This window comes from Aquarana catesbeiana, linkage group LG02, assembly GCF_042186555.1.
Source record: "Aquarana catesbeiana isolate 2022-GZ linkage group LG02, ASM4218655v1, whole genome shotgun sequence".
Classification (NCBI taxonomy): domain Eukaryota; kingdom Metazoa; phylum Chordata; class Amphibia; order Anura; family Ranidae; genus Aquarana; species Aquarana catesbeiana.
The window spans coordinates 108,501,823-108,516,204 of NC_133325.1; the positions used below are offsets into that span (position 1 = coordinate 108,501,823).

The window sequence follows — 14,382 nt, forward strand, 5'->3', positions numbered from 1 at the left end:
AGATAAAAATGATATTATTCTTGATATCACTAGAAAATAAAAGCCTTTGAAAATTTGTTTGCAATAACTCCATCAGTATCACCAGCAAAACAGCTTCACTATTATCCCATTAAAGAAGAAGAGAATTGTGCGCTGCATTTCGAGATTTTATAATTTGCCACGTCACAAATGTAAATTCTCCATTACAAACGCTAGTTTACAAGACCGACCGCTTCTGGCTCATCCTTGCTTCCGAGCATGCGTGTTTGTACTTTGGACTTTTGTCCGACGGACTTGTGTACACACGATCGGAAAATCCTACAACACACATTTGTCCGTAGAAAATTTTAAAACCTGCTATCCAACATTTGTCCGCGGAAAATCTGACAACAATTGTCCGATGGAGCATACACATGGTCGGATTTTCCGCCAACAGCCTGTCATCACACATTTCTTGTGTTCTAGCTCCCAGAATGTTGTTGTGTTCATGCCCATACTCGCGTATGCACGTACCGGCGCAAAATACAGGAACACAGATTTTTCCCGATTTTTTAAACTCATTAATATGTCGTATTTTAGATGAGTAAAAAAAACACTGTACTGAGCTTTTTTTAAGCTGCAGTGTGCAAGAGGCCTAGGGTGCTTGCATGCGCTCCACTCCAAAGCATACCTGTAAATGCTTGGCTTATTTGAATGTTCATGGTTGTGCCCAGCTGTTTTCTGATATCTACAGACACCTTTTAAGCTTTAACCCTTAATACATCTAGTCTCTTGGTGCCCTGTTCAGCACTGAGAGCAGACTCTTGGGTATGGGTGGGCATGTGACTCACTCCTTATAACAGCGCTGGGCCAATCAGCACTGACAGAGGGGAGTCTATAGCCATGTGCGAGCGATGATTCATGCAAGCGAGAGCAACAACACTTTAAATTTTAGCGATCGAAACCTGTGAAAAAGTCATCATCATGCTAATTTGTGCCCAACTTATCTGAACAATATGTTCTCAATTTGCTTGAACAGTCGTCCCCCCAGCCCCAAACCCCCCCCCCCCGCGCGTACTTTGCAATTTTGTGTTGAAATGGAAATAAAGTAAGGCGCAAATGTTCACTTTGAGCTTTATATTTCCACTATGTTACATAGAAGTCACACTTTTATTGATATAAATGTAGTTAAGACTTTGATTATATTTTGAGGTAACTATATACACTTCAGCTCCAGGAGATTTTACCCCGTTCATGACCAGGCCAGTTTTTGCTATTGTCCATAATTTACTTCCTTCAGCCTCAAAACAGCCTCTTGTAGTGCAGTATTCCTCCAGCTGCATAATGGTAGGTCCGTACCTCCGTACAGACCTGGGTATGAGGGAAGAGTCTACAGGAGCAATGATCCGCAGGCCCCAGTGCAAAAAATATATATGAATAAGAATAAATGCTTTTTTTTTTTTTATTAGTGTGAGTGCATTTCTTAAATGTTTGCAAAAGGTGGACTCTGCCTTTAAGAATAAGTACAGGTTTGCTTTACTTCAAGACACATATATGCTTGTAAAAAAAGAATACTATTTTTAATTTTCTAACAATAGAACAGGAAACTGCTTAAAAAAGCTAATGATCTATTGAGTAATAGAAACACAATGCTGGCAGAAGATTTCATACTATATATGTATTACAGTTTAGGTATGAGCTGAGAATTCCTGTGTGTATAACATACAGTATTTAACCACTTCAGCCCCGGAAGAATTGGCTGCTCAATGACCAGGCCATTTTTTGCGATATGGCACTGCGTCGCTTTAACTGACAATTGCGCGGTCATGCGACGCTGTAACCAAACAAAATTGACGTCCTTTTTTCCCCACAAATAGAGCTTACTTTTGGTGGTATTTGATCTTTTCTGCAGTTTTTATTTTTTGCGCTATAAACAAAAAAAGAGTGTAAATTTTGAAAAAAACACAATATTTTGTAACGTTTTGCTGTAATAAATATCCCCAATTTTCTTTTAAAAAAGTTAATTTTTTCCTCAGTTTAGGCCAATATGTATTCTTCTACATATTTTTGGTAATAAAAATCGCAAAAAGCATATATTGATTGGTTTGCGCAAAAGTTATATCGTTTACAAAATAGGGGATAGATTTATGGCATTTTTATTATTATTATTATTTTAAATCTGCGATTTTTATCGAGACTGCGACTTTATGGTGGCGGACACTTTTAACACATTTTTGGGTCCATTGACAATTATACAGCGATCAGTGCTATAAAAATGCACTTATTACTGTATAAATGTCACTGGCAGGGAAGGGGTTAACACCAGTGGGCGATCAAGGGGTTAACTGTGTTCCCTATGTGTGTGTTCTAACTGTGGGGGATGGGATTGACTATAGGAGATGACAGATCGTGGTTCCCAGCTTGTAGGAACTCACGATCTCTCTCTCCTCTCCTCACAGAACTGGCAGACACACGTCCCTGTTCTGCCTCTAGTGCCCACGATCGCTCGTGGCCGGAGGTCATCGCAACCGCCGGTCACAAGCAGCAGCACCCCCGCTGTGCAGCGGGCGCACGCGTGTGCCTGCTATCCCGCTTAAAGGGACCGACATATAGCTATAGATACGACGGTTCGCGGGATCATGCCGACCTGCCGCAGTATAATGACGGCAGCTGGTCGGCAAGTGGTTAAAGGCATCAACATGACCTACATTCTTTAAAGACAATTTGTCATGTCAGCTCTGAGCTCCATGACCTGGATCCAAGCCCTCCACTTTCATCCTTGTGCTCACAGGGCTGCTGTTAGAAATGACAGGTTACAGCCTAACTGCCAAGCCCCCCCCCCCCCCCCCCCCCCGGAAATATCAAAACGATATTTTCACTAAAAATACATGAAAATCATTATTAGCAGACACACACATAACATAACTTAAAAAACCCTGATCAATCTAAAAGATAAAACAACATTGAGTTAATAAATAAAGTTCTGTGTGTAAATTAGGTGTTGGGACTCATTCACATAGGTGCTGTGGCCTGTACTGTGTGAATCAGTGTATTCTTTTAAAAGATGTGGCAATTGCTGTGTGCATGCAGCCTATGTTACACTATGGGGACAAAGCAGCTGTGCGAACACAGTCGCAGGTTCTAATTTGACAGGAGGTGTGTGGATGCAGGTGTATGGCCCCAAATGCACACAGTGTGCACACTTATCAAATTAGGACATGAGACTGTGTTCATACAGCCGCTGCATCTTCATAGAGTAAAAAAAAGCTCCAGACGCACAAACTGCTCATTCACACTGTGTAAATGAACCCTTAATTTTTTTAAGTTATTTTTTTTAATTATTTTTTCCAATTTTTGGGAAATTATTTTGCTATTAATTTTTTATATTTTTAAAATGATTTTTTACATTTTTAAAATGATTTTTTACGTATTTAAAATTATTTTTTACATTTTTTTTTACCATGCTGTTGTGGGGGTTGGGGGTGCTTGGGTGAAATATCAGGGGTCTAAACAGACCCCTGAAATCTCACCTTTGAGACAGAGAAAGGAATTGAGGACAGAGATTGTTCAATTCCTTTCCCTGCAGCCTGGGCTGTACTGAAGATGAATGAACAGGAGACAGTGGCCCCTGTTCATTCATAAACTGAAGAATAGTAAACACACTTTACTATACTCAGTTATCAATGGACACAGGAGTGATTGGTACCGATTGCTAACTATATACAATTCAGAAAAGGAAGGGGCCGGTAAATTACATATTTTACGAACCCTTTCCCCACTCTCCATCCACATGTGTACCTGCAGCAGCCAAGGGGAGAGGGAAGCCACCAGCACTGCAAGGGGATGAGGGGGGGCAGGCACACAGGGGGGAATCAGATGTGGGCACCACAGGGAGGGGGATTGGTGTGGCGGGGGGACAATTACAGAATGATGCACTGTCTGTGTCTCTCCCTCAAGCAGCTAAAAGCCAGCGGGAGGGAGAGGGGGAGAAACTAGCTTTCAGCTGCTTGAGGGAGAGACACAGACAGTGTATCATTCTGTAAATGTCTCCCCGCCTCACCGATCCCCCTCTTACAGGAAGCCTAGTGGTACCCCCCTATCGGCGGCCCTGTGTGCTCAGATGTGGTCATCGTGCAATCACAAATTTACCAACCTATTGGAATCATTTTGCTTGGGTGAATCGATGTGTACTATGGAATCATTTTGCTGAGTGAATCGATGTGTACTATGGCTCCACAATGGCATATTTATACTTAAAACTTAAAGTGAATTCATCACGAGAAAATATGAAACAAAGGGGTTGTTTTATTAAAAGCAAACAGGCAGTTCCCTTTCCTAGAGAAGTTGCTCTTTGCACAGGAATTTTCTCCAACACTTATCAAAGAATTCCCTATCATGCGCAGAGAGAAAATACCCCCCAGCATTTTTGCATGCATATGATTGGACTATGGAAGTCAGCAGAGCTTCGACATAATTACTAAGCTCTAGGGAAACATTTATTGCAAAGTGCAATTACCCTTGCAAAGTGAACATAGTTACATAGTAGGTGAGGTTGAAAAAAGACACAAGTCCATCAAGTCCAACCTATGTGTGTGATTTTATGTCAGTATTACATTATATATCCCTGTATGTTGCGGTCATTCAGATGCTTATCTAATAGTTTCTTGAAGCTATCGATGCTCCCCGCTGAGACCACCGCCTGTGGAAGGGAATTCCACATCCTTGCCGCTCTTACAGTAAAGAACCCTCTACGTAGTTTAAGGTTAAACCTCTTTTCTTCTAATTTTAATGAGTGGCCGCGAGTCTTGTTAAACTCTCTTCTGCGAAAAAGTTTTATTTCTATTGTAGGGTCACCAGTACGGTATTTGTATATCGAAATCATATCCCCTCTCAAGCGTCTCTTCTCCAGAGAGAATAAGTTCAGTGCTCGCAACCTTTCCTCATAACTAAGATCCTCCAGACCCTTTATTAGCTTTGTTGCCCTTCTTTGTACTCGCTCCATTTCCAGTACATCCTTCCTGAGGACTGGTGCCCAGAACTGGCCAGCATACTCTAGGTGCGGCCGGACCGGAGTCTTGTAGAGCGGGAGAATTATCGTTTTATTTCTGGAATGAATTCCCTTTTTGATGCATGCTAATATTCTGTTTGCTTTGTTAGCAGCAGCTTGGCATTGCATGCCATTGCTGAGCCTATCATCTACTAGGACCCCCAGGTCCTTTTCCATCCTAGATTCCCCCAGAGGTTCTCCCCCCAGTGTATAGATTGCATTCATATTTTTGCCACCCAAATGCATTATTTTACATTTTTCTACAATGAACCTTATTTGCCATGTAGTTGCCCACCCCATTAATTTGTTCAGATCTTTTTTGCAAGGTTTCCACATCCTGCAGAGAAGTTATTGCCCTGCTTAGCTTAGTATTGTCCACAAATACAGAGATTGAACTGTTTACACCATCCTCCAGGTCGTTTATGAACTAATTAAACAGGATTGGTCCCAGCACAGAACCCTGGGGGACCCCAATACCCATCCCTGACCATTCTGAGTACTCCCTTTTAGCCAGTTTTCAATCCATGTACTCACCCTATGGTCCATGCCAACAGACCTTATTTTGTACAGGAAACGTTTATAGGGAACTGTGTCAAATGCTTTTGCAAAATCCAGATACACCACGTCTACGGGCCTTCTTTTATCTAGATGGCAACTCACCTCCTCATAGAAGGTTAGTAGATTGGTTTGGCAAGAACGATTCTTCATGAATCCATGCTGATTAATGCTAATGATACCGTTCTTATTACTAAAATCTTGTATATAGTCCCTTATCATCCCCTCCAAGAGTTTATATACTATTGATGTTAGGCTAACTGGTCTGTAATTCCCAGGGATGTATTTTGGGCCCTTTTTAAATATTGGTGCTACATTGGCTTTTCTCCAATCAGCTGGTACCATTCCAGTCAGTAGACTGTCTGTAAAAATTAGGAACAACGGTCTGGCAATCACTTGACTGAGTTCCCTAAGTACCCTCGGATGCAAGCCATCTGGTCCCGGTGATTTATTAATGTTAAGTTTCTCAAGTCTAATTTTAATTCCGTCCTCTGTTAACCATGGAGGTGCTTCCTGTGTTGTGTCATGAGGATAAACACGGCAGTTTTGGTTACTGAAGCCCCCCGATTCACTTGTGAAGACTGAGGAGAAGAATAAATTCAATACCTTCGCCATCTCCCCATCCTTTGTAACCAGATGTCCTTCCTCATTCTTTATGGGGCCAATATGGTCTGTTCTCCCTTTTTTACTGTTTACATGCTTAAAGAATTTCTTGGGATTTTTTTTGCTCTCCTCCGCTATGTGTCTTTCATGTTCTATCTTAGCCATCCTAATTGCACCCTTACATTTCTTGTTGCATTCTTTATAAAGTCTGAATGCCGATGATGATCCCTCAACCTTGTATTTTTTGAAGGCCTTCTCCTTTGCTTTTATATGCATTTTTACATTGGAGTTAAGCCATTCAGGGCTTTTGTTCGCTCTTTTAAATTTATTACCCAATGGGATACATTGGCTAATGCCCTTATTTAATATGCTATTAAAGCAAACCCATCTCTCCTCTGTATTCTTTGTTCCTAATATTTTATCCCAATTTATGCCTTTTAGCAAGGTTTGTAGTTTAGGGAAGGTGGCTCTTTTGAAATTCAGTGTCTTTGTGTTCCCTTTATGTTACCTATTTGTGTCATTTATACTGAAATTAATTGACCTGTGATCGCTGTTACCTAAATTGCCCCGTATTTCCACATCCGTGATCAGGTCTGTATTGTTGGTAATCAGTAGATCCAGTAATGTTTTATTTCTAGTTGGTGCGTCTACCATCTGACCCATAAAATTGTCCTGCAAGACATTAAGGAACTGGCAAACCTTAAATGAATGCGCGGTTCCCTCCACCCAGTCTATGTCTGGATAATTAAAATCCCCCATTATGATAACACTTCCCATCCTTGCTGCTAATCCAATTTGTGATAGGAGATCCATCTCCACTTCCTCCCTCAGGTTAGGGGGCCTATAGCATACTCCCAGTATTATTTTCCCCTTGATCCCTTTTCCCTTGATCCCTTTTGAGCTCCATAAGGAACAGTCCCGTTGAGTGTCAAAACATGTTGTCAAAACAATGTGCTAGTACAGTATGTACTTATGGCATTTCAAAATTCCTGTGCGCCCTCAACCCTAAGAGTACAATTATTTTTTCCTTAATTCTGGATATATTAGGGAAAGGTCAGAACCCCTGTCAGGTTTCTACTGCTATCTGGGGCTCTATTAGAGAAAATTACAATGACTTCCTGACAAGGTTTACTAGACAGGAAGTAAGGAGAACTCAAAAACAGTAACAATTATAGAAATAAAACACTTCTTTTTGGTAGAGTAGGGGAAAGCTAGAACCGCTGTTAGATGTTAATTTATGTTGCAGATTTTCCCTCACTTCCTGTCAGGTAAAAACTCCTGTCAGGGGACAGAAAGTGAGGGAAAATGTCTCACTTGTGCGTCTTATCCTGGCCAACTAATTTCAATACTTTCCTAAGACCTAGAACATGTAAGCAGATGACATTCAGAGAAAACTCAGGAGTCCTTCTCTACATCTTTGTCCTGTGTCAGAGACTCAAAGTACTGAAGCCCCCTCCAGTGTCAGTAAGACATCATTGAATACTGAGACTCCCCTCTCCGAGAGAAGTATTGTTGTACCTTATAACCTTCAAGCTAGGTTTGCATCTGTGTGCGTGGTGCTGCTGTGGGACCCGCACAAATACTGGTCGCCACAACCACCCATACAGAGAAATGCGGTACCCGCGGGCGGATGCCATTAATCCTAATGGCATGTTGCCCACACTGGAAATGGCATCCGTACTGAAAATCTGAGTTCTCATTCAGGCTGCGATTTAAAAAATAGCGCAGGGACTTTTTTTTTGTGTGCCACAGGGCACAGCAGCCCATTCAAATGAATGGGCTCTCGTGCCCACGCAAAGCGCAGCCTGCACAGGTGCGCACCTAGCCTCAATTCTCCTCACTGCCTCTCCTTTATGTTTCATCTGATTTGGGTGACTTAAAGAGGAGTTCTGCCCCCCCCCCCCGCAAAAAAAATTAAAAGTCAGCAGCTACAAATATTGTACTCACACTTACATGTCTAGGCTTGTAGTGATGTCCTCACCTGAGCCGATTCTTGAATTGGCTCTCGGGTGCTGGTACCGCCATCTTGGGTAAGGGAAACTGGGAGTGAAGCCTTCCGGCTTCACAGCCGGTTTCTTACTGTGAATGCGTGAATTGTGCATTGTGAATGGTCTGGCTGGGGGGGGGGGTTTGGGCGACCTTCCGGCTCACTTCGCTGTGGCAAAGTGTGCCCAAAGTGGGAATGGGTACCTGTTAAAACCAGGTACCCACGCCCCACCAAAAGGTGGCAGCAGAGGGGGGAGCAGACAAGCAGAGCTTCCTCTTTTGGGTGGAGCTCCGCTTTAAGCTCGACACAGATGGATGACAATTCGACCGATTCAGGAGGGACTGGCTGAAATTTTGATCCATCTATGGCTGTTCCTACTCGAGAGAAGGTGATCCAATCATTGACTTCTCTCAAACAGAATGTTGGGAAATGTTCATTTGATCTTCACCTGCAGCCTCCTGGCTGCAGCGCTGATCAGTAAATTTGAATTTTGTCAGCAGAATAGTCTCCACTATCAGAATACAATAGTACAGCGAGGAGGATTCCTGCATCCACCTCGCTTGTGTGGATGAGAAAATTTTTTTTTATTTATCAGCCTGCCAACTGATTAAAATGGCCAGCCATGTACTGTGAGGCTCCATTCACATTAGCACATCTCACGGAGCGCATCTTTGATGAGACATTCAATGGATCTATGCCACATCAAAAGTCGCACCAAAGTAATGCAGGCACCTTTTCAAAGTCGCTGCGACTTTAAGTCGCACCAATTTGAACAGGTGCCATTGAAGAATAGCGGGTGACTTGTCATGCGACTTTGATTCAAATTTTTGGACCAAACTTCACAAGTGTAAATGGAGCCTAACTCCTGGAGTGCACCGTACATTCATGAATATCATACCAGCTGTTCCCATCTGTTTACTTCCCACCATGTCAATTTTATTTCTTTGGGAAAAGCTCCATAAATAAAAAGTGATATCAGTAAATCAGCATCAGCCAGGGCTCATTAGTATTATTATACAGGGTTTATATAGCGCCAACAGTATGTGCAGCGCTTTACAACAAGAGGGCAGACAGTACAGTTACAATACAATTCAATAGAGGAGGAATCAGAGGGCCCTGCTCACCTGCTTAAAGGTTGGAGCCTGTCTGTATATTTTATACTGTTTGGAATAAAACATTTTAGTGACTGGCCTTGAAATCGCACAATGATCTGTCAATATATACTGTATAGCCTCATTCGCACTGGAAATCACATATATACGTTTAGAAGATATTTCCAAAATGCATGTAATGATTTTAAATGTTATCACTAACACTGTGCGCTTACCTGCAATTAGGGGCCTTCAGTTTAGCTGTGTTTGAAGAAAATATAAATCTGTACGTCCAGGGGCAGATCAGAACGCATGTAACGCTAGGTTCACACTTGTGCGAACTGCGATCTGTAGGTAGGTAGCCCATTATTTCAGTGGGCTGTCCTATCTGTAAAAACGCTGGGAAAAGAGTCCTCGATTCTTTTTTTTTTCAAATTGTGCCACACCGAGCACCGCATTTTTTAATGTGTGGTAGTGCAATTAAGAATTAATAGCACCCCACACATCAGCTAAAGAGCATTGCGTCGGCTGGGAGCACGCACTATTTTGCAAGCGTTCCTTACCTGCACAACTGTGAACCTAGGCTATATGCATGTGAACACAAGTAGATTTAAATGCATCAGACCCGCTAAAAAGCATGTGTTGTGGTTCCCCATAACAAAGATAGAGTCTGTTAACAGTCCCTAATGCACTGAAACAGTGCATTTCAGTGCATTAGGGAATCCCATGGACCTCAAAGCATCAAAATGCATATAACATGCGTTTTCGTGTGCTGGCAACATGTAGTAACAAGTCTTGGCTGTTAATTCTATCCACTTCAAATCCTAAGGCTCTGTACATGCCATTGGGTGCGTGTGTTGGGCCAGGGGTTCCTATGTGTGTCACATGTAGGGCAGTCCATTTATTTCAATGGGCTACCCTACATGTAAGAAATACGCAAAAGAAGTCGTCCTGCACCAAAACGCACCAAATCATACGCGTTAGCAGATGTGTAGGGGTTCCATTAGGCCTAGGTTCACACTAGCGCTGTTGCATAATGATGTATATTTCAGCGAGTATTTGTAGCTTGTTTTTACATGTGTTTTTATGTTTCAGGGATTTTTTTTTAGTAGGAGGAGATTGGATTTTATACACAAAACTCTGCCATAAATGCACAAAAAATGCTTTTTACATGTACTTTCCATGCGTTCCCATTGATGTCTAAACAAGCTGCTCTGCGCCGAAAGAAGCGCCTGCACCTTTAAAAAAAAAATTGCTGCATTGATGTAAAAAGGCACCATAGAGAGAATTGTGGTTTCAACTGTTGTGCATGCCAGCGCAACAGCAAACGCCAGAGAAAATGCAGTAGTGTGGGCTAAGAATTAAAAAGTAATGGCACCGTTGTGCGTCTGCAAAAGGGTGGCCGGTTTTTGTACATTGCGGAAAATTGCATGACTTTGCATGTGTTCCCCTACCGCACAAGTGTGAATGTAACACTTTAGAGTGTAATGCTTTAGATTGTAAGCTCCTTGATCAAGGCCCTCCTATTCCTTCTGTGTTGAACTGTATTGTAATTGTACTGTCCCCATTTATATTGTAAAGCGCTATGTAAACTGTTGGCGCTGTAAAAATCCTGAATAATAATAATAATAATGTAAGTAAAATTTATTGTGTAGGAGGAGGTTGGATTGTATACACAGAACTCAGCCAAAACTCACTAAAAAGACATTTTTTCTGTTCTACATAAAATACAAAAAAAATGTGCATCAAGACGTGTCAAAATGCATGTCAACGCACACAGGAAACGCACATTGATGCATGACAGCGCACCAGCCTAACTATACCAAACAAAAAAACGCACCTCTATGTACACATACTGTAGATCTAAATAGCTCCTAATGCCCCGTACACACAGTCGGATTTTCCGATGGACAATGTCCGATCGGAGCGTGTTGTCGGAAATTCCGACCGTGTGTGGGCTCCATCGGACATTTTCCATCGGATTTTCCGACACACAAAGTTGGAGAGCAGGAGATAAAATTTTCCGACAACAAAATCCGTTGTTGGAAATTCCGATCGTGTGTACACAAATCCGACGGGCATGCTCAGAATAAATAAAGAGATGAAAGCTATTGGCCACTGCCCCGTTTATAGACCCGACGTACGTGTTTTACGTCACCGCGTTTAGAACGATCGGATTTTCCGACAATTTTGTGTGACCGTGTGTATGCAAGACAAGTTTGAGCCAACATCCGTCGGAAAAAATCCTAGGATTTTGTTATCGGAATGTCCGAACAAAGTCCGACCGTGTGTACGCCCTATAAGCCCTTGTTAACATTAATGCGTTTTTTCATGCGATTTGACAGGTCTTTTGCCGATTTCAGTTGTGACCTCAATAGACATCTGTGCATTCAAGTCGCACCTGAAGTTGCATGGACATGCGGATTTGATATTGCGTGGCTTCAGATGAAGTCGCATGACTTCAAAGCCATGTTTAATGTGAATGAGGGCGTAGTCCTAGTTCACCCCCCCAGTGCGGCTTTGAAATCCTCAAAGTTGTAGATCAATGTAATTTGCACCTCCGATTTCATTGCGGCTTGCGACTTCGTTTAACAGAAGTCTATGCAAGTCACAATGAAATCGGAAAAAAAGTAGTGCAGGAACCTTTTTCAAAGACGCTGCGACATGAGTCGTGTCAATTTGAATGGTTCAATCGCCAGCGATGGGGTGCGACTTATTTGGAACTGTCAAATCTTATGACAAATCACACTGGTGTGAAGGAGGGCTAAATAAAGCAAACACAGGAAGCCGGCGGGAATGTAGCTTATTTATAATAAGTTGTTATATTATATACATTTATACAGTATATCTGTCTACAAAGATTAGTGGATAAGGCATAAGAGCCTGGAGTAGATAAACAATGTCAGCATTCCTCATGTGTCAGGAGGACGGAGGAGAGAAGTAGAGAAGTGATCCAGTAGATGTGGGGAATGAAGTGTATCTGGGCTGACCCAGGAGCAGCTTCTCTCCTATGTAGTCTTTTCTAGAGAGAACCCTCCATCACACTATAATATGACACTGGGAATATTGTCAGCAAGCACAGGGTGTGGGCGGAAACAAAGCAGCGTGCACGGATGCTGGGAAGATGGTGTTCCCCACCCTCAGCACCAAACTTGTACCCCCCTCCTCCCTCCCCTACACAGCATCTGTGACCACATCATACAATGCCACCTGAAATGAGGGATAAGAGGACCTGTCCTTCCCTCTCCCCCCTCTGCCCATTCTATACACCTGCATGGACAGCTCTGATCACATGTGTGGGGCTCACCTGGATCAGGAAGGGGGAGAGTCACCATCCGGCATCGGTGTGTTGTTAGTGCTTCACTGTTCTCTGCCTGCTCCCCCCTCCAGGTCCTGCTGTCAGTGTCTGCTCCTCCTCCTCCAGCAAGCCTAGGCAACCGACTGTGTATTCTGCCTCCCACCACATCCTGATTGGGCTTCCAGCCTCTCTCTCTGCCAGTGCCAGCCTTGTGTCCTGCTTTCCAGGGACAGTCTGAGCTCTGGGGGATGATGGATTCTGGGAAGTAGTCCTGATTTCCAGGGACAGTCGAGGCTCTGGGGGATGATGGATTCTGGGAAGTGGTCCTGCTTTTCAGGGACAGCTTGTGGTCTGGTAGATGGACTCTGGTCCTGTTTTCTAGCCCTGGGTCTAAGAGACAGATTCCTGCAAGTAGTCCTGCTTTCCAGGGTCAGCCTGGGATTTGAAAGATGGACACCTGAATGTGGTCCTGATTTCCAGGGACAGCCCAGGGTCTCAGAGATGGAGTCTTAAAAGTGGTCCTGATATCCAAGGACAGCCTGGGAATTAGGAATTTAATTCCTGGAAGGAATCTTGCTTTCCAGGGATAACCTAGGGTCCCAAAGACAGATCCTTGCAAGTCCTGATTTCCAGGGACATCCTAGGATCAAGAGATGGATTCCTGGAAGGGGTCATGCTTTCCAGGGATAGCCTGGGGTCTCAAGGATGGATTATTGAAGGTGTTCCTGATTTCCAGGGACATCCTGGGATCTAGGAGATAGATTCCTGGAATTGGTCTTGATTTCCAGGGACAGCCCAGGGTCTCTGAGATGGATTCCTAAAAGCGGTCCAGATTTCCAGAGACAGCCTGGGATCTAGGAGATGGATTCCCAGAAGTAGTCTTGATTTCCAGGGACAGTGCAAGGTCTGGGAGCTGGGCTTCTAGAGGTCTTCCTACTTTTCAGAAACAATCCCAGATTCTTGAAAGTGGTCTTGTTTTCCAGGGACAATTCTGGATTCCTAAAAGTGGCCCTGTTTTCCAGGGACAATCCTGGATTCCTAAAAGTGGCCCTGTTTTCCAGGGACAATCCTGGATTCCTGAAAGTGGTCCTGTTTTCCAGGGACAATCCTGGACTCCGGGAGGTGGTCCTGTTTTCCAGGGATAGTCTGGGGTCTCAGAGACTGATTCTTGAAAGAGGTCCTGATTTCCAAGGACAACCTGGGATCTGGGGGATGGATTTCTGGAAGGGGTCTTGCTTTTCAGGGATAGCCTTGGAGTCTCAAACACAGATTCTTGAAAGTGGTCCTGATTTCCAGGGATATCCTGGGATCTAGAAGATGGATTCCTGGGAGTAGTCTTGATTTTTAGGGACTGCCCCTGTTTCCTGAAAGTGGATGTGCTTTGAGGGACAGTCTGTGATCTTGGACTCCCAAAGCTGGTCCAGCATTCAAGAGACAGCCTAGGAGACTCTGATCAGAAAGTGGTCCTGTTTTCCAGGGACAGTTCTGGAGGTGGTACTGTTTACCAGGAATAGCCTGGGGTCTCAGACTGATTCTTGAAAGTGGTCCTGATTTCCAAGGACAATCTGGGATCTGGGAGATGTATTCCTGGAAGTAGTCTTGATTTCCAGGGACAGTGCAGGGTTTGGGAGTTGGACTCCTGAAAGTGATCCTGCTTTCCAAGGACAAGCCCATATTCCTGAAAGTGGATCTGATTTCCAGGGACAGTCGGATATCTGGGAGATGGACTCCTGGAAGTGGTCCAGAATTCAAAAGACAGTCTGAGGTCTAGGAGATGGAGGATAAATAGAAGTCGTTCTAATTTCCAAAAGACAGCCCAGGGTCTGAGAGATAGATTCCTGGA

General features: G+C 43.4%; 1 protein-coding gene across 2 annotated transcripts in view; it reads right to left on the minus strand.

Annotated features, from left to right (window-relative positions):
• Window positions 1-12,698, minus strand: part of FRY (FRY microtubule binding protein) — a 653,558-nt gene extending 640,860 nt beyond the window's left edge. The window contains exon 1 of one of the 2 annotated variants that reach the window (XM_073613350.1): window positions 12,549-12,698. The gene's annotated coding sequence lies outside the window, so the exon portion shown is untranslated. The remainder of the gene's footprint in view (window positions 1-12,548) is intronic. The other variant, XM_073613351.1, reaches the window with a different exon arrangement.
• Between the last annotated feature and the right edge of the window lie 1,684 nt (window positions 12,699-14,382).